Here is a 27,003-nt window from a genome sequence, read left to right as displayed (position 1 = left end):
ATTCTACTTACTCCATGCATGCTAGACATGTTCCATAATAAAAAAAAAAAATTAAACAAAATAAACCAACAAAACCCACCACAGAACGCCCAACTATTCTTGGCTTCCACATTCCTTGCCAATACTGTTCCTTCTCTCTCCTCCCTTCCATAGCCAAACTTCTTAGATATGGTGTCTACACTAGATACCTCCAGTTTTTGACTCCCCCTGCAGGACGCCTTCTCTCAGGGTCAGGCTGCCGAAGCTGCACTTGCGAAGGCTAACAATGACTTCCACGTCCCAAATACAATAGGGATTTTTAGTCTTCACTGCCTTTGGCTTGTCAGTAGCCTGTGCCACTTCTACATACTTCCGCCCCAACCTTCGGCCTCTGTGACTCTGCTCCTGAGTTTTCCTCTTACTTCTGGCTGCTTGAAGTTCTTTGTCTTTTATGCAGGGTCATCCTGCTGTTAGGTGTTACAGTTCCTCAAAAACTTGTACCATTCCACTTTCCTTTCCCTCTGTTATCTCATCAGGGTCAGTAACTCTCAAATATCAGCAGACCAGAGTTTCTTACCTTTGGTGCTGACATTCGGGTTGATTTTTTTGCTGTGAGAAGTGAGGTCCTGTGCCTTGCAGGACATTTGGCAGTATCTGTGTTCTCTACCGACTATACCAATAGCACCCTATTTTTGCGACAACCAAAAATATCTCCAGACGTTGGTAAATGTCTTCTGGGAGGCACCACCCCTGCTTTTAGAGCCATTTTTCTCAACCTTTATATTTAACTGCCTACCTGACATTTCCCTTTGCATGTCTCAAAGGCATGTCAAACACAACAGGTCCTAAACCAAGTCTGTGATCCTAATCCACCACCATGACTCAGAGACCCACAACAAACTTGATTCTCTTCCCTTCCTCCTTCTCTCGGTGACTGTTATCCCCCACTCCACATTCCTATTTAGTCCATACATCTAGTTTAACAAGACCAAAATCCTGGAATCAACCCTCTCTCCTTTAATATAACCCAATGACAAGTCCTTCAATTCTACCTCCTTCCTCTTTTTTTTTTTTTTTTTTTAAGATTTTGCTTATTTGACGGAGAGAGAGTGAGAGCAGTGGGGAGGGACAGAGGGAAAGGGAGAAGCAGACTCCCTGATGAACAGGGAGCCTGATGCAGAGCTTGATCTGGAACCCTGGGATCATGACCTAAGCCAAATTCAGATGCTTAACTGACTGAGCCACCCAGGCACCCCTCAATATCTACTTTTTTAGTAAGTGCAGAAGTGAGCACGTGAACTTGATGATGGCTGAAGGTTGAGGGATGAGGATGAAAGGTGTTGAATAAAGTTGGAGTGAAGTGTGATGTTGTAAATGCTCAAGGGGTCATCTAGACTGGGTGGCGCTGGGCTGAGTTAGACTTTGTCTTGTGGCTTAGACCAGGGAAATGCACATACAAAGGCAGGTGGACAGGCCTGGGAAGAAGAAAATCCCAGAGCCTAAGTCTTGGGGGATGCAGGGCTCTTTCCATCACATTAATGGAGGGCAACCCGGTGTTTGAATTCCCTTATTTATAAGGTTTGAGAACAGTTCCAGGCATTTGCTGTCCCATTCTGAAATGACCAAGGGGTGCTCTGTTGTATTGATCAAGACGAAAACAAAGCACCGATTAGCTTCTTGGAATTTGTTTTTAAGAATCACCTTTAGGAAATTTGAGTTTGGAAAATTGCACTCTTTTGGTAATAATGAACTTCAAGTACTGCCCTGGATGAGAAAAGCAGCCACACACAGGCTTCCTGAAGTTTAAATAAGGGTATTTGCCAGGGCACCTTGGTGGCTCAGTGATTAAGTGTCTGCCTTCGGCTCAGGTCGTGATCCCCAGGGTCCTGGGATCGAGTCCTGCATCAAGCTCCCTGCAGAGAGCCTGCTTTTCTCTCTGCCTGTGTCTCTGCCTCTCTTTAAAGATAAAATCTTAAAAAAAAAAAAAAAAGATAGGGATATTTGCCTTGGTGGCAGTAGAAAGGTAAATTGGTCCAGGGGAGTCTCTAAGTCTGAAACTTTTAAAGAACCACCTTCTCCACCTCCCAAACCAGCCATTGCTCTGAGGCCCTGTCAGGGGTGTATTTCTGCCAGTTTTTACTTTCCCACAGCTGCGATTCTAATGTCCATAAGTGATTTCCCTCCAAGGTTGTGTAGAGCTAGTCACATGGAACAATAATACCAACAGGATGCCAATTCTTTCAAGCTGGAAGAACTGAGTTCCAGCCCCAGGCTCACTAATGACTCACTGAGTGACCTTGGGGAAGTCATTTACCCACGTTAATTAATCCCAGTGACGCATTCCTGGCCCCTTGGAACTCTTAACTTGACCCTGTTCTGGAAATGTCCCTCACCCAAACAATTCTGGTTCTCAACATTCCCCTGATAAGATAGAGGCTTAGTAGTGATACTTAACAAAAAGCTCACATATTAAAGGGTACGATCCTTGCACTATTCTAGATCTTAGCAAAACTCTTGTGTAATTAAGTCTAAATACAGGAAAAGTTTGATTACAGAAATCCTGATACATTAAAACAGTCCCTCTTTGTTGAAGATAAGGAGAGGGAGGAGAGACACTTAAAATGAAGGCTTTTACATTTAAATGTGAGCTACTAAAATTTCAAAAGACCCTTTTACTCTCATTTTTTTTGCATATATAATTTTATGCTTGGCAGAGATCATGCTGCAAAAAAACACCTTCTGAAATGAATTAAGAGGTTTAAATCACTTCTCAAAGTGCTTTTCCATCTATTATCTAAATTGTAGCTACAAATGATTGCAAATAGATTGACTGGGTCGGGATTTTGAAATATCTAGTCCAAGACCTCATTTTATAAAAGAGGACATTGACATTCAGAGAGGTGGAGTGACTTGTTCAAGGTCAGATAGCTCATAAGCAGTAGAACCTGGTTGAATCCAGGTCCTGAGTCCAAGGCTCTCTCCATTGACTCAGACTTTCTGTTCCCACACACAGCTAGAGTTATGGGGTGTAACAAACAGATGCTTACTGGACCCACTAATGGAACATTTTTCTTCGGTGTATGTGGTGAGGAAGTAAAATGTGCAGAGTGAGGAATTCTGATGATAAACAAATGGGTTGCAGGTTCCAGCAGGACCCTACAAGGCGGGGGGGGGGGGGGGGGGGGCGGGGGCGGTCTCTGGCCCATCCACCCATTTCCAGGCAGAACTGCATCTAGACCAGCTCAGAAAGAAGACACCCCCAGGGAAGAAAACTCTTCAATGCCCTCAGCAACCTGTTGGCAGCTTTAGCCACCTTCGACTCCGACTCCGGGGCCACTATCTTGCCCAGCAGTACTTTGTGATGGAATTGGTTGTTATCTCTGTTTCCCTGAGGTTCTCATCAAGTCATAATTGCAGGCAGTCACTCCTCTACATTCCTTCTTAGTGACTTCAGAGAGAATACATAAGTGCCATGGGAGGTGCTCCTTCCGACACCTGCTTAGTCTCACCCTGAGACCTCCGACCGACAGGAGTCCCTGAGGCTAGAATGGGGATTTTCAACTAACTTCTAAAAAGCCGGGCAGTCCCGGTGGCACAGCGGTTTGGCGCCGCCTGCAGCCCACTGCGTGATCCTGGAGACCCTGGATCGAGTCCCAGGTGATCCTGGAGACCCTGGATGGAGTCCCACGTCGGGCTCTCTGCATGGAGCCTGCCTCTCTCTCTGCCTGTGTCTCTGCCTCTCTCTCTCTCTGTCTCTATGAATAAATAAATAAAATCTTTAAAAAAAAAAAAAAACAACACTTCTAAAAAGCCAAAGCACTGAAAATGATGGGGCTGCAAGTGACTCAAGTGAGGTTTTGGATGGAAGGTGGCCCAGACCAGGGGTTAAAGGTATGTGCTTTACAACTATAGCACCGGGGTTCAATGTCAGCCTCTGCTACTCACTAGCGCTGTGCTTATGGACAAGTTACTTCCCTTCCTCAAGCTTCAGTTCCTCATGAGAACATGACACCAGCTGCTTCATACCTTTGGACTAATGAAGACAATGTACATTTAAAAGAGTTTATTGGTGCACCCTGGGTAGCTCAGTGGTTGAGGATCTGCGTTTGGCTCAGGTTTGGCTCAGGTCGTGATCCTGGGGTCCTAGGATCAAGTCACATCAGGCTCCCTGCAGGGAGCCGGCTTCTCCCTCTGCCTATGTCTCCGCCTCTCTCTGTGTCTCTCATGGATAAATAAAATCTTAAAAAAAAAGTTTATTATAGTATCTGCTGGCACTGAACAAGTGACAGCTCTTAGTGTTGCTGGGCTAGTGTAGAGGTTAAGAGTCTAGACTCAGGAGTCAGACTGCCTGGGTTTTGCCAAAATGCCAGTGCAGTACCTGGCTCATAATAAATGCTCAGTAGATGTTAGTGGCTAATTATGAATTTGTATTTTATTTTATTTATTTATTAAAGATTTTATTTTATTTATTTATTCATGAGAGACAGAGAGAGAAAGAGAGATTGATGCAGGGAGAGAGGCAGAGAGACAGGCAGAGGGAGAAGCAGGCTCCACCCAGGGACCCCGACGTGGGACTCGATCCTGGGTCAGGATCATGTCCTGGGCTGAAGGCAGACGCTAAACCACTGAGCCACCCGGGCTGCCCTGAATTTGTATTTTAACTAGAATGATTCCAAGTCAATGTGCATGTTTGTGAGGAGCCATGACTGGCTGTTATATGTGCTTTTGGTGAAACAGGAAGACAGTCATAAGGTTTGGTGGAAAATCTTTCATTATGGAAATCACTGAGTGAGGGCAAAACATTGTGGTGATACACAGTCAGAGCTAAACGTTTTCCATGTTCCCTGTAAGAGCTAATATTCAATGAGATTGCTATCAAGGGCCAACTGAAAGGAAAATCAGGGCACAAATGGGCAATATTCATTCATTCATTCATTTACTCATTCACCATTTGTTCACTCATTCACTTGTCTGTCCAGCTATCCATCCAACCATCTATCCAACCATCTATCCATCCATCCATCCATCCATCTGTCCATCCACTGTTTTTTTTTTGTTTTGTTTTGTTTTTTTTTTTGAGTAACTCTGTTCCAGGAGCCCTGTTAGGCTCTTTATGTCCATATCTTAATTCTCACACAAGACTATGAGGTGGGTATCCTCACCGTTCCATAGATTAAGAAGTACAGATGTGAAGGTGGAGGTGAGATCAAAGCACGGGTCTCTTGGATCTCAGAAATGTGGCTCCTTTAGTGTGTGATTTGGGGCAAGTCACTTCAACTCTCTGTGCCTTAGTTTCCTCTTCAATAACATGGGAACAATGACTTCTCCATAATGGAGTGACTGAGGGTGAAACAAGGCAAGTTCACAAAAGCTCTGCACATTGGAAAGCCCTACAGACATGCGAATCTTGGTGTTTGACCTTGTTCAACAGGATGAGTCTGAGAGGAGGCTGATGTGAAGCTCTCCAAGAGGATGCCAGTCTCTCCAATCTCTCCAGTTTCCTGGTGGCCCTTAATGGATGAGTGGGGCAGTAACTTAGGTGCCAAGGAGCTGTCTGTGTCCACAGCTGTGTTTGTTTCAATTTTCTTGCCATAAGAAGGAGCCTGAACCCCCCAAAATGAGTGATGCCCTGGGAAGTGCTGCCTTTGACAGCTGGAGTGATGGTATCACCCTGCTCTGAGGCACAAAGGCAGGCAGGAAGGTGGGAAGTTCCAGGAAGCTCCAGGTTGAGACAGAGAGGCATTTCCAGCTTTTGAGTGAGTTATAGGCCACCCTGGGGGATTCCAAGGCACTTGAACATCCTGCCGTGAGCTAATGTAACCTGAACATTCATCAAGACTAATGACTCCTCTGAGTAATTGGAACAGAGCGTCTGTCGCTGCTCCTGCTGCTGCAGAGACAGCCTTCTGGGACAGAGCACTCCTGGGACTCTCTCACTGTTAATAGCCAGTAAGTGGAACAGGAAAAAAGCAAAAATAACTTTGGCTGTTGATTACTTCCCCAAGTTTTTCCTGTTTAGTTCAGGGAAACAATTTTGGAACTTGAGGGGAGATAAAATACCTATAGTGAATATGGCCAGCTGCCAACCTCTGGAATCCAGGGCTTAAATGAACACATGCCCTGCTTTACAGAACATACCACATATTCTTGAAATGTTGTGAGTAAATAAAATATCTATACTTAAAATCATATTGTATGTGCACTTGGGAGATTGCTGAGAATTGTTTGCGAACAATTGTTCACTGTCCCCTGATTTCTGGTTTTCACAAAGCTGGACTTTCCTTCTTCAGTTTCTAGAGACAGAACCCAGATTCTCCCTTAGCTGATGTTGGGACAGCAGGCTCCACTGATCAGGCTGAGAGAAAGCAGCCAGAGAAGTGGGGCGGCCCCCTCCTGCATGGAATTTTGGGATGAACGTGCAGATGGGGCCTAGCACATCACCAAGCACCCAACAGTTACCTCAAAAAACAAGATAGGCGTTGTGTCTACTGAGTGGCTCAGAATGTGGGTGCTGAAATGAGACATATCGGGGCCTTTATTTTCTCAGTTATAAATGGGGCGTCTAGTAATACCTGCCTCAAAGTGCTTCTGAGGATTAAATGAAATAGAATGCAATAGTGCTTGGTCTGTGAGAAGGGCTCTGTCAGTGGCAGTTGATATTGATTATGATTGCTTATGCTAAAGGATGGGAACATAGCCAGGTATTTTCTGGGTGAGAAAAACTCAAGTCCTTTGTTACAGGTTGACTTGTGTTTCCCCTGAAAGATATATTGAAATCCTAGGCCATGGTACTTGTGACCTTATTTAGAAATAGGGTGTTGGCAGGCATCATTAAGTTGAGGTCACAGGGGGACCCTGATCCAGTATGACTAGTGTCCTTATAACAAGAGGTGAGGACACACAGGGAGACAATGACCTGTGGTGGTGGCCGAAGGGGAGACAGCACTGATGCATCTATAAGTGAGGCAAGCCAAGGATTGCTGGCAAAAAACAGGAGCTAGGAGAGGCAAGGAAGGATTCTCCCCTACTGATTTCACAGAGAGCACAAATCTGTTGACACCCTGGTTTCACACTTCTGGCCTCCAGAACTGTGAGACAAGAGATTCCTGTTGTTTTAAGCCCCAGTGTGTGCTGTTTGTACAGCAGCCTCAAGAAGCGAATGCACCAACTCTTCACCTTCTGTGCAGTAGCCATGAGCAGTGGCAACCACGATTCCTTTCCCGTACATCTCTGAAAACTCTACTCTGTTGGAATGTTGCAAGGGCAAGTGCAGGTGAAGCTTCCTCCACCCGACAAAGGCCTGTCAGTCACATCACTATCTCCAATTTCCATCAGGAGCCAGAAAAACCCTCTTGAATTTTAGAACTCAGTTACACGAAAGAGAAAGAAAAACAAAGATAACGTTCACTTAGGCGAATGTTATTTCTTGAGAAAAAGACTCTTAACCCTTATCTCTGCCTGCAGAGGAGTGACCCTCAGAAGTTTCCTGAAATAGAACTGGGGGAAAAAAACCCTAAGAAAGTCCACTCAAATAGACAATGTTCATTTAGGCTTCTTGGCACCGAGTCCAACACAAAAGGAAGACTTAATTAAAAAAGGCTAGTGACAGTAGGCAAACCACCAAGGCCAGGCTCAGGAGGAGGGATGGATACGTTCATCTCTGGAACAAAGGCTCCTTATTGCCACAAAACCACTATTCCACACGTTTTTGCCATGATGGACGTGTTGGGGGGGGGGGGGGCGGGTGGGCAGGCGCGGGAAGCTATACTCTGAAATACAGCAAGAAGCTAGGTGTTGGGTCCAGTGGCAGTCTCATGGAGTCAACAGCACAGTGGGAGAGGTAGGGCTGAGAAGTCCCAAGAGCCTCTGCAGCCCAGCAGCTGGTAAGGCCCAGCCTGAGGCCAAGGTGAAGAAGCCAGCCCTGTCTCAGAGGAACCTAAAAATCATATTCGACCCTGCTTCTGTCAAGTTTCCTCTGGGAGCGTGGCTAAAGTAAGGGATGAGTTCGTGTAGGCCACTTACAATTCTTCTTTGGTTTTATTTTTTTATCTTGAGGAACATCTGATTATTTTAACCCACTGATCAACCATTGCTAATTTCCTGTATCTTGAACAGCCCATCCTGTTTGCATTTTATCTCCATCTAGGTGGGATGTTACAATGGGAGGAGCCTATGCTCCCTCCCACCCTTGTGGAGGCCCCCTTTCCTCCTGACCTTCCCAGATAACAAGTGATGGGGAGTGTTCCTGTCCTTGGAGTGAGGCACAAAGGTGAGGGCTGAAACATCTGTCCCTGTGACTCCTTCAGGGGAACCTCGGAATGGGCTGGGCTTCCTGGATCCCTTCTGCTTGAGGTTAACACTGTCTTGCTCCTTGCACAGGCTCCAGGCATTCTGCTTTGTGCCAGGTATTGTACCGGGAACATGGGAACTAAGAATGAATGAGAATTTATCTCTGACTCAGTAGGGTTTTCTGATGGAGGCAGACCAGCCAAAAAAACAAAAAACAAAAAAACCCCCCAAAAAAACAAAAAACAAAACAAAACAAAAAAAAAACCCCAAAACCAAAAAGACCCAAGCAGCACATTGGGGTATACCAGAGACATTGCGGGGAGATGAGGAGAACCACAGAACAAGCAGGCCCAGGAAGGCTGAGAGGGACAGCTGCAGAGCTGGGCCTGAAACCCCCAATCTAGGGCCCTTGGGCTCTGCTGCCCCATTTCACCCTCCCCACCCCCCACCCCCACTTGCTGCTGTGGGATGATTTTCCCCAAGCAGACTTGAAGCCCCAGAAGGGCAGGGAGCAAATCCACCATTTTTCATTGATTTCCATGGATCCCCTAATACAGCCCTATGGACACTGTATCTCCTTCTGAAAGGGATTTCCAAAAAGATAGTCTCTTCCTTTCTCTCCTTCCCTGAATGTGGGAATGGAGTGGTCAGGACAAGGGTGCTAGTATTTCTACTACGATTATCTAGCTATGTGAATTTGAGAAAGTTACTAGACTTCTCTGAGTCTCTTTCCCCCTCTGAAAAATGTAGAAGGTAGATAAAATGGCCTCTAAAAATCTAGGATTCCACAAGAGAATCAAGCAAGATCTGCACTTTCTAGGTTGTTATCTGCAAGGACATCAAGACATGAGGAAAGACAATGAATCAGTGACACCAACACTGCAGTTCAGAACAAAGGTACAAAAGGAGAAATGAAGTAATAAAAACACATAATAAAACCAAGATGAAGCTTTCATAAGTATTTGTAGCATAAGCAAGAAGACGAAGAAAAAAGTAGAAGGAAGAGGAGGAGGAGGAGGAGAAGAAGTAGGAGGAGGAGGAGGAGGAGGAAGAAATCAATCTATGGAATAGTAGCAAGGCCATGGATTTGTAGCCAGACAGACCCCAGTTCAAATCCCAGCTCTAACCAACTCTTACTTGCTGGGCAACTTTGGCAAATTACTTAATCTCAGCATTAGTTGCTTATTATTTAAATGGAGCTCTAATTAATCATTAATTTAACAATTAAGTCTGTCTCACTAGGTTTGTGTGAACATTAAAGAAAATGTTACTCGCAAAGTAGTCTCTCAATTAAATCTTAAGTTGGAACTTAATAAATGTTTACCAGAGAAATGAGGGTCAGTTCCCCTCCAAAAGACACTGAATTTTGCATGATGGTTCACAGACAGGGTGGCTATATGTTCTGGTTTGCCTCTGTCCTGGCACAACTATTATTTGTTTTCCTTTTCACTTTCAAAAACACAGTGATCTGCAGGTCCAGTCTATTAAATTCAATCCTGCAGACATTTATGGGGTGTCTACTATGAAAAGCCGAGCTCATCTTTCTGGTGCCCTCGTTTTGAATCCTTTCCCTGTGTTGTCATAAATTTTAACTTTACTAACAACACAAAGCACCAGAAATGGGATTGCTGTCTTACAAAATGTCGTGGAGCACCCCCTAGCCACTTCTGCCCGTGGGGATAAGGATATCTGCCATGGAGGGGTGGCAGGGGCTCACCCAATCATGCCAGTGCCCTGATCTCAGGCTTTCAGCCTCCAGAACGGTGAGAGGTAAGTTTCTGTTGTTTATCAGCCACCCAGTCTGTGGTATTTTGTGAGAGCAGACTGAATGGACTCACACTCCCATTGGGAACATTTTACAAATACTACACCATTTACTCATAGCTACAGATCTGGGAGGCAGGTATGGTTCCCATTTATACTGGAGAATACTGAGGCTGGATGAAATGAGGTAAGATCATGGAGACAGGACTTAGCCTAAGTAGTACAGGCAAGCAGGTGAGAAGGCATTTTACTTTCAGGTCTCTTATTGAAGTTTTAGGAGATATTTGTAAAACATGAAGCCCTTTAGGATATAGGCATCTATTAGCAAAGAGAAAAATTGAATTAACTTTTAAATTATTTTCTATTTTTTTCTTTCCAGAATTTGCAAATCTCAGATACTGCTCTGGTGTCATTGGTTATGAATGCTTCTTGGCAGGAGAAAATTGTTCGAGTTGCATTCCAAGGGTTGGGGAATTTCTCCATCTGTTCCCTTTGAATCAAAAGGATCCTGATAAGGTATACAAATAGCCAAAGAAGAAAGTGTGGTTTTCATTTAAAAGCACGCATACATGGAAAAGCTGATGAAGAGTGCCTTGTGTCTCCATCACATCATTGGCTGACTGGAGTTTATAATCAGGAGATGAAAAAAAATGTCCCATAGATGGAAATTTCAGCTGAAACGGACACCCCTGTCCAAATAGCAAATCAGTGCAGAATCAAAAATTTCTGATTTTACAATTCACAGATGCTTCCAATTAGAACAGGGAAGGTTAATGTGGTTTCAGCTGTTACTTGAAAATATTAAAATGTGCCAAGAAAACCCAGACAGAGTTGGTACAAAGGAGTTTCTTTTTCTACCGAAATATTTACTCCTCCAAAAATAATAATCAGAGAGGCTTCAGGCCCCCTTTTTCCTGAGAAGTCACACTTAACACTCTTCATTTTCTTTTATGGTTGTGAACATGGCACAGACCCACACATGCCTCCACTTTGCAAAACAAACAAACACCTTCCTGTCGTCTAATAGAACTCTAGTTAATCTGGGTCTCTGGGCAATAAGTTTTTTGGAAGGTGGCTCTCTTCTAACATGAACTTCTGATTTATCCAAGCAAATAATCCTCAAACCAGAGGCTCTGAAATTGTGACTCAGAGGCCCTGCCAGTGTGTTGCTTGTTTTCAGGTATGTGCAAGATAGGAAGGCAAAAAACATCCTGTTTGTTTTTCCAAAGCAGATTTGAGTAGTCACACAAAGTTTTTCCCACTGAGTCATAAATTTCTGTGGCCTCTGGGCTAGGAGCGCAGAACTCTATCAAGACTCACTGAAATAACAGGCCCCTAGGCCAAGGACAAGCTGAAATTGTAAAAGCTCGAATCCATTTTATGCTCGCATTTATGAGACAATTCTATGGGTAGGCATCTGCATCCTATCTTGAAGCAATTTGTAAGCGGAAGACTCTGCCCACTTTAATTTATTATATAAACATTTCTGGAGCTATCAGCACATATTAGTCATGAAAGCTGGAATTTAATAAAGGAGAACAGAATGCAGTTTTCAAAGAGGACAAAAGTTCACTGGGAAAACATATGTACAAACCTCAGGGACCCTGATCCCTGGAAGCACATGTAAGAGACAGTTAAGTGCCTGGAATCAAATGCCTGGAAGGGCCACTCATCAGGAGTAGTGGGGGGCAGGGAGAATTTGACTTGTCATTCTGACAGAGGGTAGCCTCCCAACTACAAATGTCTTTAAAGGAAGAAGTCTCAAAAAACTCAAGATTAGGAATGTTCAAGGACAAAAAGTATTTACTCTGAAATGCCTGGGGAAAGATGTGTGCTTCTCTGGTTAGAAGTAAGTCCCACCTGGATCCACTCAATTCAAAACATTGGTGTTATTGTGAAGCTCAAGAGCAGAGGCTCAGAGAGACATAGACTTCCATCTCAAGTCATTTGTCAATGACCTTGACAAATGAGTACATTTGAGCCTCAGTTTCCTCATCTGTAAAATAGGGATAATGAAACATTTCTAATAAAGTTGTATGTGACAATTAAAAGAAATCATATATGGAAAACAATGCAATGCCTGGCCCATTTAGTCAGTGCTCGATGGAAGCTATTTTTCCGATTAATCCACGTAAACTATCCCGGAAAATCCTTCACTTTCCAGGCTTACTATTAGAAGAATGTAATAAGTAGGGGCACCTGGGTGGGTCAGGGGTTGAGCATCTGCCTTTGGCTCAGGTTGTGATCCCCGGGTCCTGGGATGGAGTCCCACATCAGATTCCCCGCAGCGAGCCTGCTTCTCCCTCTGCCTGTGTCTCTGCCTCTCTCTCTGTGTCTCTCATGAATAAATAGACAAAATCTTTTTTAAAAAAAGTGATAAGTAAGGCTAAGAAAAGCTGACTTGATCTGATTGATGTAGATATGAGCTATACTATTGCAGTAGTACTGCTTTTTCTCTATTGGAATACCTTGGGTCTGTGACCATCTGATAGGTAACCCCAAACTATCAGATGACAGAAATATCAGTTGGAGATCTTAATCTGTTCAAGAGGCTGTGATAATATTGGTGCCACTGTGGATAATTTTTACTGTTACGCTGAAAAACACTGTAGCTCCAGTCTTTCTTCCCTATTGGCTTGTATGAGGTAAAGCACTCATTCATGATCTATTTCAACAATTACTTATTAGAGCCTTCTATGCGACAAGTGCTGTTCTAGGCACTTGGGATATTTATTTCAGTTGACAGAATAGACAAACATTCCTGCCTTTATGGGGCTCATACTCATTCACTGATTCTAGTATATGGGAACTGCCATGCCAGGAGTGACTAGAAAGGAAAGGACAGATATAAAGATGAATAAGACACCTGGTCTGATAGGCTTCCTGACTGATAAAGCAGATCTGTAAATAACCACTGGATCATAATGTAGTAAGTTCATTAACAAAGTATTAGCAGAGGCCCCTGTGCACAGATAGAGGGAGGGGCAAAATCTTCTGCCGTGAGGGAAGGAGGACGGAGATGAAGGAGGTGGTAGGGGAAGAAGACACGGTGGCTGGATTTTAAAGGAGAGGCAGGCGGCTGGGGGACGTGGGCTGAGGGCATCAGGCAAAGCAAAAACTGCTGGTTTCGGTCAATTAATGAAGCATTTGGCAGAATGTAAGATTGAAAGTACACTGTATTAACTAAAGTGGCTTATTATTGTTTTTTGTTTGTTTGTTTTTTGTTTTTGTTTTTGTTTTTGTTCTAACTAGAACTAAGTGGAAAGGGGTAGTGATTTTTCCTAAGTTTTCCCATCAGGTGAGAAGAGCTGAGTCGGCTCCAGCTTGATCTCTGATGCTGTGTTTACCCAGAGCAGAGTTTATAAAAACATGGCTCATGTGATGCCAGTGTAGTTCATAATACATAATACCTCCTGGGGGAACAACGAGCTGTGGGCAGTTTTAGGATGGAGACCTTGGGCCCCACTCCTGACACAGTGAATCAGTCTTGGAAAAGAACATTGGAGGCTGTGATTTGTAACAAGTGGACTTTTATGGAAGTCTAAAACCACTGGCCTCCGTAGAGGTTTTACCTCCCAGTCTGATAATCAGAATAATTTAACTGTATATTTATCTTAATTATTCTAGCTAGCACCTTATCTGAGTGTGTTCTACTATTACTCAAATTCAAATTTCCTGCACTGCCTTCGTCTAGAAAGAGAGAAGCCTCTCTGTTCCTCACCACTGGTGACTCCCACTCCTACCCCTATTTGATCAAAGAAGTTCACTCTGGCTTCATCTATTCTTCCAGTCAGTAAAAAAGTTACCATGACAACCCGACACCAACATCCCTACCCCCTACCTGGCTGTAGGCGAGAAGCACTGACTGGCTCCTGCAGGGCCGCCCTGCCCTGGCCAGCAAGCACAACCTACTGCATCTCATTCGTAATGAGGACTGGACACGGTTATTAATCCTCTGGAACCCAAGATTCTGGAAATGCAGGTCATAATTGCATTCCACTCTAGCTATTGATTTCTTCCCAACTGATAAACCTGGATTTGTGGATAAAGTTATTTTGCAAAGGTGGGATAAATTCAATTCTTTAATTATCCCAGTAACATAGAAACTCTGCAATTGCTTTCATCTCCCCAGCTTATCTTTTACATTCTATTAAATTCCAGAAACACTTATCCTGGCACTTACTGAGCGCTACTCTGTCCCACGTCCTGGACGGTCTATCTGCTGAAGATTCTTAAAGGAATCAAATAATCTTTTACGTTAATGTTAACAAAAATTTAAGACGCTATGCATTTTAAACAAAAGTAATAAAGAAGTTACTAATAACAGAATCTCACTCATCTAGGATTCTTTATTTTTTTTTAAGATTTGTTTAAGAGAGAGAGCACGTGTGCATGCTTGACGGGGGGGCAGGGGGCAGAGGGAGAGGGAGACAAGCAGACTCTGAGCTGAGCATGGAGCCCGATGACACAGGGTTCGATCTCACCACCCTGAGATCATGACCTGAGCCAAAACCAAGGGTTGGATCCTTAACTGACTGAGCTACCCAGGCGCCCCTCATCTAGGATTCTATTAGAAGTCAACAGGAAAGGGGCACCTAGGTGGCTCAGTGGTTGAACATTTGCCTTTGGCTCGGGTTGTGATCCTGGGACTAGGTATCCAAGCTCCCTATAGCTCCCTCTCATGAATAAATAAGATCTTTTTTTTTTTTTTTAAAAAAGAAGTTGTCAGGAAAATGAGACTCCAAGTTTTTTCTATCAATGCTCCTATTCTATTAATCCTTCAATACACCTTCCTTCTATCCAACAAGGCCCATATGCCAGGCTCTGTGTTGGGTAGTGCTGGGTGTCCAATGGTGAGCTAAATAAATATGGCTCCTGCCCATCACAAGCTTATAGTCCAGTGGTGGGAAGAGTCCTGGATGGCAAACAGAAACAGTTCAGTTTTACCTCTTACTATTTGTACAGCCTAGGGGAGTCAACCTCAGGAATCCTCCATTTCCTCAAGTGAAAGGGGCTGTGGGTCTGTTTCACAGAGCGGCTGACAGGACTATATTTGTATTCATTCTAAAACTTCAAACTACTTTACACACGTAAGTAATGATTGTGAATTAAGCTTGATTCAAATGATGGGGAGACATCTATCTCTCTACACAGTGGAAAGGAGTAAAGAGGTGGGAGACCGGAGTTCCAGTCCTACTATTTCTACTGACTTGTACCCCTGGTGGGCAGGCTGTCATGTCCCCTCTTGGCTTTTGAACTGGTTGATTTACAGCTGCAGGATCCTGTCACCATGTGCTGCAAAGGGAGGTGAACCTACAGACATGCAGATGGAGCCCAGGGTATCTTCAGAGCTAACCAATTTCATCTCCTCACAGACAGGGCTCCACCTGAGGATTCTTTTCAAAGTCCTCTGAGGAGGCCAATGCCTCAGCTGATCTTGGAACCCAGAGTAGAGTGCTATCTGGGAGTTTTGGGGAACGGGCCACAGGGGTAATGTCTGCGTTGGTTGTGCAGGGTGCTTCTAAAATTGGAGGCCATCTAATATCCCGACACCAACTCAAGGGAGTTTTATGGTGACAGGAGCCATGAGGTGATGGGCATGTCCTTGCTACATGCCTAAAAGGTATGCAGGGCCTGCCAAGGTGCAAGCCCTGGCTCTCTTCCTGATGTGCTCTAACAAGGTACCCTGACATGGCACCCCTGTTCCCAGCCTCACTTTACCTCATCTTCCCCCAGGGGACTCCAGCCCAGCTGATGCATGTGGACTCCTGCAGATACCTGCTGCCAACACCATTCAATCTAAGGAATGTGCTTGCTTTGCCCATGTTGTTTGGGTGAGGGGGTGCACATATTTGTGAACATGTGATTCAGAAATGCTGAGTTAAAAAAAAAAAAGAAATGCTGAGTTTTAACGATGCAGGACTAGAGAGAGTTCCAATAAGAAAGGAGGGGGAGGCATTGGAACAGGACAGACTTGGGTTTGAACTCTGTCACTCACTAGCCCAATGGCTCTAGGCAAGGCCCCTATCACCTCTGAATGTCTCCTCTGTGACATGGGGACAATCATGATCATGCTTTCTGATCTCTCAATGCTGTTGTGAGAGTCAGAGATAATAAAAGTACCATGATCATCACCATCCTGGCCACTCAATGAAAGGCAGTGGTAGTGGTGGTGGTGGTGATCCAGCTCAAGGTTGCATGTCTGGAGCCCATCTCAACTTTCCATGACTGTCACCATGCTATGCCACTTTCGGGTCTGACAGTCCTTCTCCCTTCACCTCCACATCACACCAGGGTCTGAGTGCTGCAGGGTCCTCTTCCTCAGTGCCCTTGATTTTCACCTTCATCTCCGTGTCTAGGACCCTTTCTGGCTCTTCTCTCCTGGCATTTCAGTAAATACAATAGTCCCCTGTGGCCTTTCCTCTTTAGTCCTCAAGAATTACCCTTCTTGAGAAATCCTTTTGTGACACTTCCCCACTCAACAGGATGCTGTGATCTCCAACTAATGAGATGGAGAGCCCGCACTCCACCTCATGTCAGCCCTCCCTTCCCCACCCCATCAGCATCAGTGGAGTGAATTCCTCACACCCTCTGCTCTGTGGTGAGCCCTCCATCCTGGACGTGCTCAGTCCACAGAGCAAAGAGGCTCGTGAAGGTTGTGCAGGCAGCAGTGAAGGTGTATGCTCTGGAGCCTGGGTGGCTCTCCCGTGTACTAATGGGTAACCTTTTTTGGTTACTTTCATATGTGGTGCCTCGGTGTCCCTTTTCATGAAAATGGGCCCAATAGTATTACTTACCACAGAGAGATATTGTGGGCCCTCAATGGGTAAACCACCTAGAAGAGCGCCTGGTGCATCGGAAGTGCTGACTAAACCGACCTGAGCTGCTGCTATGGGACAGAGGTGACTCAAGCATCCCCTCAGGAAGGGGCATTGCTTTCAGCTGCAGGCAACACAAAACTGACTCAACTGACTGGAAAAAGGAAATTCATTTCACATAACAAGAAGTCCAGGGGAAAGCAACTCCAGGATTTGTTTATTTAGTGGCTCAACAGTGTCACCAAGGACACAGTTTCCCCACATGACCATTTGGGGTATTTTGTTGGCCTGGTCTCTGGGCTGGTTTTTTTTTTTGTGACTGTACGATGATCATTACAGTTCCATGCATCCCACACAGACATGAAAATGTCCCGGGAAGAAGGAGCTCTCTTGTGACAAGAAAAATTTTACTAGAAGTCCTCAGCAGACTACCCTCACATGTCTTTGGGCCAGAACTGTCACTGACTCTACTGTGATTGGTGGGGATTAGTCAGGACCCACTGCTTGGTGCTGGGAAAGACCAAGACTTCTTCAAAGCACATGACCATTTTGGGGAAAGAAAGATAACTGAAAACCAAAACAAAACAAAAGACAACCAGGGTTTTTGTTAAGGAGAGGATGGGGCAACCAGTGTCTTCTGTATTCCCAGCACCAAGAGTCTTATTTCTGGCTTGTTCCAGCCACATGTCATGCTTATGCAGTTCTTCCTGCTAGGAACTCATCCACTAAATCTCTGTATGTCAGGGACTGTGCTGGGCTACCTCCTGATGGGAATCAAAATCCTTTTTTCAAGGTTTAGATCAGGAAGTTTTTACCACAATGAATTACCTGCACACTTTCAAAGTAAAGTAGGCAATGCACACCACACTTTACTAACTGGCTAATATTTCTTCAGAGATGCTCTTTTTCTCAGTTGGCCTATAAATTCCTCAGAGTCAGAGACGTTGAATAGACTATCTTATTCCATTCGGATCCTGCATGTATTTGATGGTGGTCAACCATGAAGATGGTGTTTAATCAATGTTTGTTGAACCTAATCAGAAGACAGCCTTTAAGTATTCTCTCCGGAAGGTGCCTGAAGGTACTGTGCTCAGTGTCATGGGAGACACAAAGAAAAACCAAACACAGTTAATTTTCCTCCTGAAGCTTGTGGTCCAGAAGGCAAGCTCATAGCGCTGTGAAGGTGGAGAAGTCCGTCTTCTACCACCCACACTGATTTTTATTCTTTTGGCTTTTTCACTTGTTGCCCTCCAGTAACCTCTAGACAATGTTGAGGCCACACTGGGGCACCCTGCTGGAGCCTTGTTTCCTTCTGCAGCATCCCAGATGGAATCTTCTTGACCTATTCCTTCCCAACCCTCTCCCACTCACACAAAACCTATCCTTCCTAACTCCCAATCTCTAGGTTTTTCTTTCTTTTTTTTGAAATTAATTTATTTGTGAGAGAGAGAGTGAATGCGTGCTAGAGTAAGGGTAGAGGCAGAGGCAGAGTGAGAGGGTGAGAGGAATCCTTAAGCAGACTCCTCACTGAGCACAGAGCCTGACGTAGGGCTTGATTCCAGAACCCTGAGATCATGACCTGAGCAGAAACCAAGAGATACTTAACCCACTGAGCCACTGAGGTGCCTGCAATCTCTATGGTTTTAGGAAATTCTGGTTTAAGATTGGTCTTTAAGAAACCAGTTCATGGATGAAGTTTTCAATGTTACCCCTCCAGGGCCCATGGAAAATCTGAGGGGACTCCTGGGGGTGCAATGAACCAATCCAAGGACCTGACTATAATAGTGGATTTTTAGGGATTTGCCAGCTGGTGGTGGAGTTCTTTTCTGGCAAACAGAAATTCACCTTTCTTCAAGAAATTCTACAACAATGACCCTTTATTCTTCCTCTAGTTCAGGACCTTTCAAAATATTTGCACTGTTCACAGCATCTCTTAAGAAGCCACTCCTTTTGGATTAACTTGGCGTGAGCAAACACAAGCTGCCGTGCAATTTACAGGTTAATGAGAGATCAAGGTTACTTGGGGAAAGGGCTACTCAACTGCTGCCTGCATGTACGTATTTCCTTCTCAGCAAGGAAGTTCTCCCACCCCTATCCTTTTGATCACCACGGCTGGGATTGCCAGGGACAAAGGAGGAAAGGGACAGAGTCACATAAAAAAGAAACAAAAATCAGTTTGTTTAAATTGCCAGGGAAATCTGCCTTTGGCTAAAGGAAGTCAAACCCAGAACATCCTGTTCTAGTTAATAAAGCTCATTTGCTTCCAGCTTGAGCAGAAAAATACAATCTCTGCATCTGTGAGGGGGCAGCTCAACCTTTCCCACCTTCGCTCGTAGATCTTACACCCAAACTCTTGGATGGCTGGTGTGGGGTGGAGGTTCCTCTGTCCTCCCCAGACAGCAGATGCTCCTTTGGGATGCTAAAGTCCCAGGCGGGTCCCAGACTGTTAAGAACAAACTCACTTTTCTGTATGTCAATCTCCAAACTTCCTCTACAAAGAGAAAAAGCCCATATCTTCGGGGATTGAAAGCAGTGTGATTCAGACACAAGAATAAATGATCCTTCTCCGTATCTCTCCGCTCCAGAGTGTTTCAGTGATGTGGGATCCAGACACAATCTAACCTGCTCCACGCGACCCTCGTGTCAAATAAGAGCAGAACAACCTCGTGCTCTGGGAGGATCCCTTGTGCCACCATCCTTAGATCTTTTCCAGCATCAATTCCCAAGCGAGGAACAACCTGCGACAGAGACCATGGGCTGCCCAGCTGGTCTGCCTGGGAAGGTGCCCATGTGTGAGTCAGAGCTCTCAGCAAAATGACACTTCTGCAGATAAGCCTGCAAGTCTTTTCTTGTCAGAAAATGATAAGTATGTGTTTTCATCTACTTTTACATCTTCCTCCCTTCAATGCCAGAAACCTTAGGGGCAGATGCAGAGCTACAGTGTTGTCATCTGCTCACAATTTACAGACTATAAGGGTTGGTTGGACCTGAAAGGAGTCTCTGAGATCACCTAATAAAATTCTCTTGTTTTATAGGTGAGCACACTGAGGTCCGGAAAGGGGGAAGAGTGTACTGACAGTCACACTGCTAAAACTGGGACCAAAGCCTGTATCTCAGGACTCCCAGGTTTCGTGACTAACACACAGCAGCGCCTGGAAGTACCCACTCCTGCTTCCCTCACATGGTCTCCAACCAGGTTTCAGTGAGCAACTTTTTTTGCCAGCTTTTCATCCGGTGGTTTTCAAAGTGTGGTCCCTGCCCCCCACAGCCTCAGGGTCCCCCTGAATCTGTGTTTTACCGAGCTGGGGTGACTCTAAAGCATGCTAAATCTGTGATGCCCTCCCTTAAGTGGTTCACTCCACCCACCCAATTAACAAGGGCTTCAGGGCACTAATTGGATCCAACTCCACAGAGTCTTTTTGGCCTGGCTCTCGTGATCTAAGGTGGAGGTTTGCTTAAGTTACCATCGGGGAAAAATTTATGGTAAATTTGTGAACAGGAGCTGGAGTGGAAAGCTAGAGACCAGCACTGGCTCTGCCTACTTCTTCCTCTCTCTCCCAAATGCCCTGTTTTCCTCTCTCCACAGATCTGTTCCTTTACTTCCTTCTCTTCTGTTCCCTCATGGCATTTGCTTTTGGTTTACCACACCCAACTCTGAAGTCTACACCATAGCATCTTTTTCGCCTTCATTTCTCTTCCTAACCACAAAATTCTCCCTACGTACCTTTTCCCATTTCTTGTTCACATTCTCTAAAAGGACTCCAACTGGGCCAGCCCATCTTTTGAGCCAGGCCATGCTGGTCACGTGCTCAGTCGAATGCTTGATCATCTTTGGTCTGATGCATTTTCCTGTCTAATCAACCACTGATATCGGAGAAGTGTGCAGTTTGGGAAAGGGAGGACTGCTGTGCAGTGATGGGGGCTTCAGGAGGAAACAGGGAGAGGAGGAAGGAAGCACACAGGAGACTCCTCCCTGCCTCCTCCTCCACTGATCCCGTGAATGAGACATGAGGGAATCTGGCAGCAGGTTCAACAGTTAGGCTGGCTGAAGGCTGAGTTGGAGATGGAGGTTCCATTATATTATCATGACCTTAATCTTCAATATACTGCCAGGCTAGGGTGGCCTGGAAAATAGAGACTGCTGGTTGACTCCCCAAAAGTCACAGAAGATCCAAGCTGGAAGAACTGTAGAGGTCACCCAGCTCAGTGGTTTGTGGCCCTGGCTGCCCATGAGAATCCCAGGCAAACTTTTGAAAAGGAAAGCTGCCTGGGACCTGCCTCAGGAATTCTGACTTAAAGCTCCCACATGCTTTTAATGCACAGTTATCACTGAGAACTATGGCTCTAACTTGACCCTCTTAATTTTACCAGCAGGGGAAACAGGCTCAGCTATATAATGTGACTGTGGCTCATTTAAATATCTCCTTCCTCACTTGGTTATAGAGTTTGGGTTATTAGATCATAAGTGGTTAGAGCTGGAAGAGATCACAGAAGCCATATAGTCCAGCCCTACACTCTGACTCGAGACTAAGGAGCTAAGTGACTTGCCTACAGGGTCATCGGGAAGTGTGGGATGAGGGCTCCAAACCACGTCTCTCGACTCCTCCTCACCAAGGCTGCAGGATGTGAAGCTAAGCAGACCCAGCTGCAGACCTTGTGCTTGCTCTGCTCCAGGGAGCTTTTCCAGCAGCACAGCTGAAACAGCTTGGCAGAGAAACCTGGTGTAACTGGATGTCAAGTGAGCTCAGCCAAAGGAATCAGGATTTGGTGCCCTAAGGATGGGGAGGAGGCAACCAGTCTGATGGTGCTGATCCTTGCTTTCTGCCTGCCTTCCAGTTGTGCTGGGGGTGTATGTGTCTGCTCCTGATCAACTGCCAGCTGGGCTGGGGTCCGGATTATGACAGGCTCAGAGGCTGTCCCTGGGTATCAAGGGTCTTCTGACATTTGCTGAGGTAAGGCTGTCTTTGTTTTCCGGAGTGGCTTTAAGTCAAGATGTTGGTGTCCCCTGGTCCTGTGTATGGCTGGAAATGGCTTCAGCTGGCATCTGGGAAGCAGAGCACGTGCCCTGGGGCCCTTGTGTGTGTGTGTGTGTGTGTGTGTGTGTGTGTGTGTGAGGTGGAGGTGATGGAAGTGGTAGAAATGGCTGAAGATAAAAAGGTTCCAATGTAAAAACAAGCATACAGGGATTCAAAAACAAAATGAGACAACAGTGTGACATAGTGAGGGGGAAGTAGGAAGCCCAAGGAGGTGAGTATGAGCCTTGATCACCCCTTTTTGGGAGCTGGGGTGAAGAAGAAGCAATGAAAAAGGTAATGTCCCTGGAAGCTTGTGAGGAACTGGACAATGGATAAAGCACATTCACACACATTTAGCTCATCTGATCCCCACAAGATGGACAGTCCCTGTGATCCAGGCTTGGAGAGGGGGAGTAGCTGGGCTCCAAGGCCACATGGTTAATGGGAGAACTGACCCATCCCCTCTGCACTCCAGCCCTGGTGCTCTGCCCACCGTGGTATATAGTGTGTGTGTGCGTATGTCTGTTGTGTGTGCAGGCCAGTCATGCAAGGGAACTTACATGAAGGCAAGCATGCAAATATTTTTATCTCTGAGGTATCATGTTTGCCAGGGCCACAAGTAGCTCCACTGTGATTGCAGGAGAAACAGAAAACTGGCTCTGGGTCAGCTGTGGTGTTTTAGACAAGTTAGCCTTAGTTTTACATGAGTGAAGTAACGAGCCCCTTTTGGGGTTGTGTAGGGCTCAGGGATAAAGCACTTGAAGTACCTAACCTTGGGCCCACCATGAGCATCGTCAGCATGCAATAAATGGTAGCCGTTACTGTCCTATAAACATGCTACTGGCCTGGGTGCAGAACCCCACCTGTTTGCAGATAAGGAGGACAACAGCCTGGCTCAACGCCCAGGGCTACTGACCTTGTCCAAATCCAAACCTGACTTCAGGTGTATTCCACAGAACCTCCGCCCAGTGAAGCCAAGGCCCACTCCCTCCCCTCCCCTCTCCTGCTCGCCGCAGCCTCTAGGTCTTCACCTGCACCTGCTAACAGGTGTGCTCGTTACGCACAAGTACAGATCATTTCAGGCCTGTGTCCAACAGCAGAGCAAGACAGCCCTTCAGAGGACAGAGCTGCCCTCAGCCAGTTCACAGTTGAGACTGTTGGGGAGGTGACTCAGAGTCAGATGACAGAGCCTGAGGGTGGCTCGGGCAGGTGGAATCTCACTGAATCCTCACAAGCAGCTACATGAAGGGGCATCACTCCAATTTTACACACGAGGAGACTGAGGCAGGTGCCAGATCGTCAGAAGTCATCAGGAGCTGGGATGCAAGGCCAAGTCTGCCTGGCTTCAGAGTCCGTGCTCCTTCCACTACCTGCAACGCAGCCTTCACCATGCACATGGGTGAACCCCACACAGAGGTTGGGAAATGTTAGGGTTACGGGGATGTGCATCCTCTCAGAGCCCAAGAGGATGAAGGTGAAGACAAGGTTAGTCAAGATGGCGATGCGTGTAGGGTATTTGCTCACACTGGACAACAGTCTACACCATAATGGCTTTCCCCTCGCAGCCCCTCCTTTGCTGAGCTGCATTTTGGACTCCTGTCTGGCCTCCTCCTGGGCTTGCATCTCTTCGGAGTCATATGTTAATAACATTCAAGGCCATTCCTTCAAGCCAGGCTATGCAGGCTCTATGGCCCATGGAGGCACATGTAGAGGGTGTGCCAAGGGAGAGGCAGGAAGAGGCAGAGGAGGTTCCACGGAGCCCAGAACCTTCTGCCCAGAGATACTCAGGTGCCCCTGAATAGTCTAGCATCTCCGTCAAGGTCGTGAGGTGATGTAGAGTCGCAAGCATGTTGGAAGTTCAATTTTAGCATCAGCTGGACCTAATTAGGTTCGGAGGGGGGAGCAGGCCCTTTCACAGAAGACTTCATTGTTCCTGGGAACCCAGCAGGAATGTTTATCATTTCAGAAACTGAGAAGGAGCTGGCTCTCTCCCTCTTGGCCTTGGGGCTGTCCTGCCTTCAGATGCTAATCCATAAAACCATTCCAAGCCAGGCCTCAGACGAAGCTCAGGGCTAGGGTGGAGACCAAACTCTCACTTCCTTCAGGAGCAAGGCAGGTGTGGAATCGACACCTGGAATGCAGCCAAATGGAAATCTGGAGCAACAGCTCAGAATGACACATGTCAAATAGTTTAATTGGGCAATCATCTGAAGAAGGGTTTGTGCAAAACATATGCGGGAAGTCCATACCAAGAGTGTGAGGGAAGGATCTAAGAACCCAGTTCAGTTTGCCCATGCCTGCCTCGGCCCCGCACAGCCTCAGGCCCAGAACCTGGCTGGATTATTCTCTCCCAGGAGAGGCTCGGGAAATGATACCTAGCAATCCCCATGTTAAGAGCCCTGGGGAATCAAGCATTCTTGGAGCTGCAAGGGCACCCAGCCCCAAATGTCCACCAAAGTCCCAAACTGCAGCAGGCAGTGTGTGCAGTGGAACCTTTCCACACTCTGGTTCAGACTGTGTGGGTCTGAGTGCTGGCATTGCTGGTTATGAGCTGAGTGATTTTGGGCAAGCTATTTCTCTGTGACTCTGTTTTCCCACGTGTAGATGTGATGAGAGTAGTACCTACCTTTTAGGGAATTGTGATAATTAAATGAGTTAATATATATAAAGATTTTAGGATAGTACTTGGCCTTTTGTAAACAGTTAAGCATCCTGATTATCACCCTTTTCTCCTGCTCCAGGTCAGCTGCAGGTCTCCTGCTGGAATGATGGCATGCTTATTTTCCACACTATGTGTCCAGCTTCTATAGCACCCCAACTGCACCCACTCAGGGCCGACCTGGTTCTCTGGGCTCTACTCCTTGGCAGGGCCCTGTTTCCACCCATGTGAGTCTTCCACTCAGCCACCACATCCTTCTCCACTGCTGACCCATTGGAGAACTGCCAATGGGGTCTGGACCCAAAGGACATGGCTCCTCATGACTCCAACCCCCTTGGCTGGTGGGAAGGACACCAAGCAGTTTCCTCTTTTTGGGCAGAGCCCCTGGCCAATTCTTCTATCTCTCTATTCTCCTGTTTCATCCACATGAGGTCTGAGGCCTTATATTCTAGCAAGGGGGAGGTGGGTGTGTCTGGATCATTGTAAGCAAATACTTTTGTGTTGATTCTTTGCTTTTGTCTTTTATGGCTCAGCTCAAATGTCACGTCTTTGTTGTGGCTTTTCCTGATTCTCAAGGTCAGAATTCAAACTTCATCAGTTGCTCAACTCTGATCTTGGACAAGTTTCTTTCCTCTGGCCACCTTAGCTTCTCCATCTGTGAAATAGAGATGCTGCTAACCTCACAGGACATGGGAGGATCCATTATAAGCCAATGGATGTAAAGCCTACCTCCCCTTCCCTTATGTTCCTTGCCAGGCACAGGAGATGGGGAGATACCCAAGTGAGCTGGCTACACAGGTGTCTATGAAGCCTATAATACCATGCCCTTTTCTGGAATGGCCATTCTTCCTTCTTTACCCATGGAATACCTAATCAGTCTTCCAGGACCAGCTCAAATATCATCTCTTCTGTGAAGCATTCCTACTGCCCCCAGGTAAAATAAATTTGTCTCTCCCATAAACTCCTGTACTTCTTTGCCTCTATTAAATCTCTTACTTTTTAAAACTTTTATCATATTTAACTTACATAATTATTGCCTATCCCCTCACTGTGCTAGGGATTTCCTTGAGGTCAAGAACCATATTTTGTTTTTTGGGGGTAATTTCACAGCATGTAACATGATGCCCAGCATCTAGTAGCTGTTCCATAAATGTCCATTAACTCAAGTACAGTTTTGTGTGTTCTCTGGATTCTGGAGTGGGTTTGGAGGCAAATTTTACCTTCACTAGCCTTCTGTATATGCAGGATCCTGACCCTATTACTGGTCCATCTAGAATCCACAATGGAATCTACAATCTAGCCCATGGAATCTGTGGAGAAGGGCCCCCATACAGCCTGGAAGTGGGATGGCCTTGCATTTCACAGGATCTCAGCTGCACGCCTATGGCTAAAGGACTTGAGGAACAAGTGGGTTCTGGAAGAGCCAAATTGTGTCTGTAGTTACTAAACATGTGAGTTCATTAAATGTTCAATGATTCAATTTTCTTTGTAAAAATTTAAAAGCGTGTATGTATAATATTACTCAACATTTAGCAATTCTTTCTTCTTCCTGTAACAGTCATGGAAGGCAAATTGACACATTTATGCCAGGTCCCTTACCTCCCCACCTCACATTTTCCCCTCACAATGTCTATGTGAGGTAGGTAGTATTATTACCTTCATTTCATAGATGTGGAAATGAAGGCTGAGAGAGGATAAGGAACGCACCCAACATCAAGGAAACTAAAACTCAGGGCTGACTGCGAAGACCTAGCTCTTTCTAGTCCATATACAGTGCTACTTTCCCATTAGAGTGTCAAGTGCTTGCCAAGCACTGGTCTAGTTCACACAAATGGATCTGACATGTATCCAGCCTCCTCAAGAAATGTGTGTTCTGGTAGAGGAGGCTGATATACAAATAATTAAAACCATGAAGCCCAAAAAGTGTAACTATGGATTAGAAGTATGTGTGATGAATTGAGGGGGGCTGCTGAGTGAGCTGTACAGCCCATGTGGATGAGGGAAGGCAGAGAAGCCTAGTCTTGGGTGACTTTGAAGGCTAGCCTCAATTCCAATGGACAGAGAATGAGGAGAGGAGATTATGAAGATTTTGGAGGCAGAGAGGACCACATGTGAAGGGATGGAGAGCCAGAATGCCAGGCATCTTTGGGCATGGGGAATAGACCACTGTAGCTAGGGCATGGGATTTCTGAGTAGGAAGCTGGGAGGTGACACGCTTACTTTTGTCAAAGTGCTGGGCTTGTATCTTTAAGCCTTGGAATCTGCTGTTGGCCTTGGAGGAGGGAAGTGAGCTGACCTGCACTGTGCAGGAAGGAGGGCCTGGAAGATCCTTTCTGATAGGAACTGGGAAGTAAATTGAGTCCTGCATCCTTTAGAAATGTACTGTCAGCTTCCAAGGTTTCTGCCCAGACTGGTTTTAGAATGAGAATAAGAGAAAAGGAGTCTCTTTCCTATTGAAAGAGGTAGGTTGAAGACCAGA

General features: G+C 45.7%; 1 protein-coding gene and 1 long non-coding RNA gene across 8 annotated transcripts in view; one reads left to right on the top strand and one right to left on the bottom strand.

Moving 5' to 3' along the window:
- ME3 (malic enzyme 3) overlaps window positions 1-27,003 on the bottom strand; it is a 293,266-nt gene that overhangs the window by 71,658 nt on the left and 194,605 nt on the right. The gene's annotated exons all lie outside the window — the stretch shown is intronic.
- LOC102155629 lies at window positions 20,731-26,050 on the top strand. Of its 3 annotated transcripts, XR_005375532.1 has the most exons (4): window positions 20,731-21,588; window positions 21,687-21,802; window positions 25,281-25,458; window positions 25,770-26,050. It is a non-coding gene; the product is annotated as an uncharacterized LOC102155629 (long non-coding RNA). The 3 variants fall into 3 exon arrangements; XR_005375530.1 differs by having other exon boundaries at window positions 20,738-21,802; XR_005375531.1 differs by having other exon boundaries at window positions 20,819-21,802; window positions 25,799-26,050.

This window comes from Canis lupus, chromosome 21 (genome assembly GCF_011100685.1).
Source record: "Canis lupus familiaris isolate Mischka breed German Shepherd chromosome 21, alternate assembly UU_Cfam_GSD_1.0, whole genome shotgun sequence".
NCBI classification, from domain to species: domain Eukaryota; kingdom Metazoa; phylum Chordata; class Mammalia; order Carnivora; family Canidae; genus Canis; species Canis lupus.
Note: the sequence above shows the minus strand (reverse complement) of the source record. Positions and strands in the feature narration are given on the sequence as shown.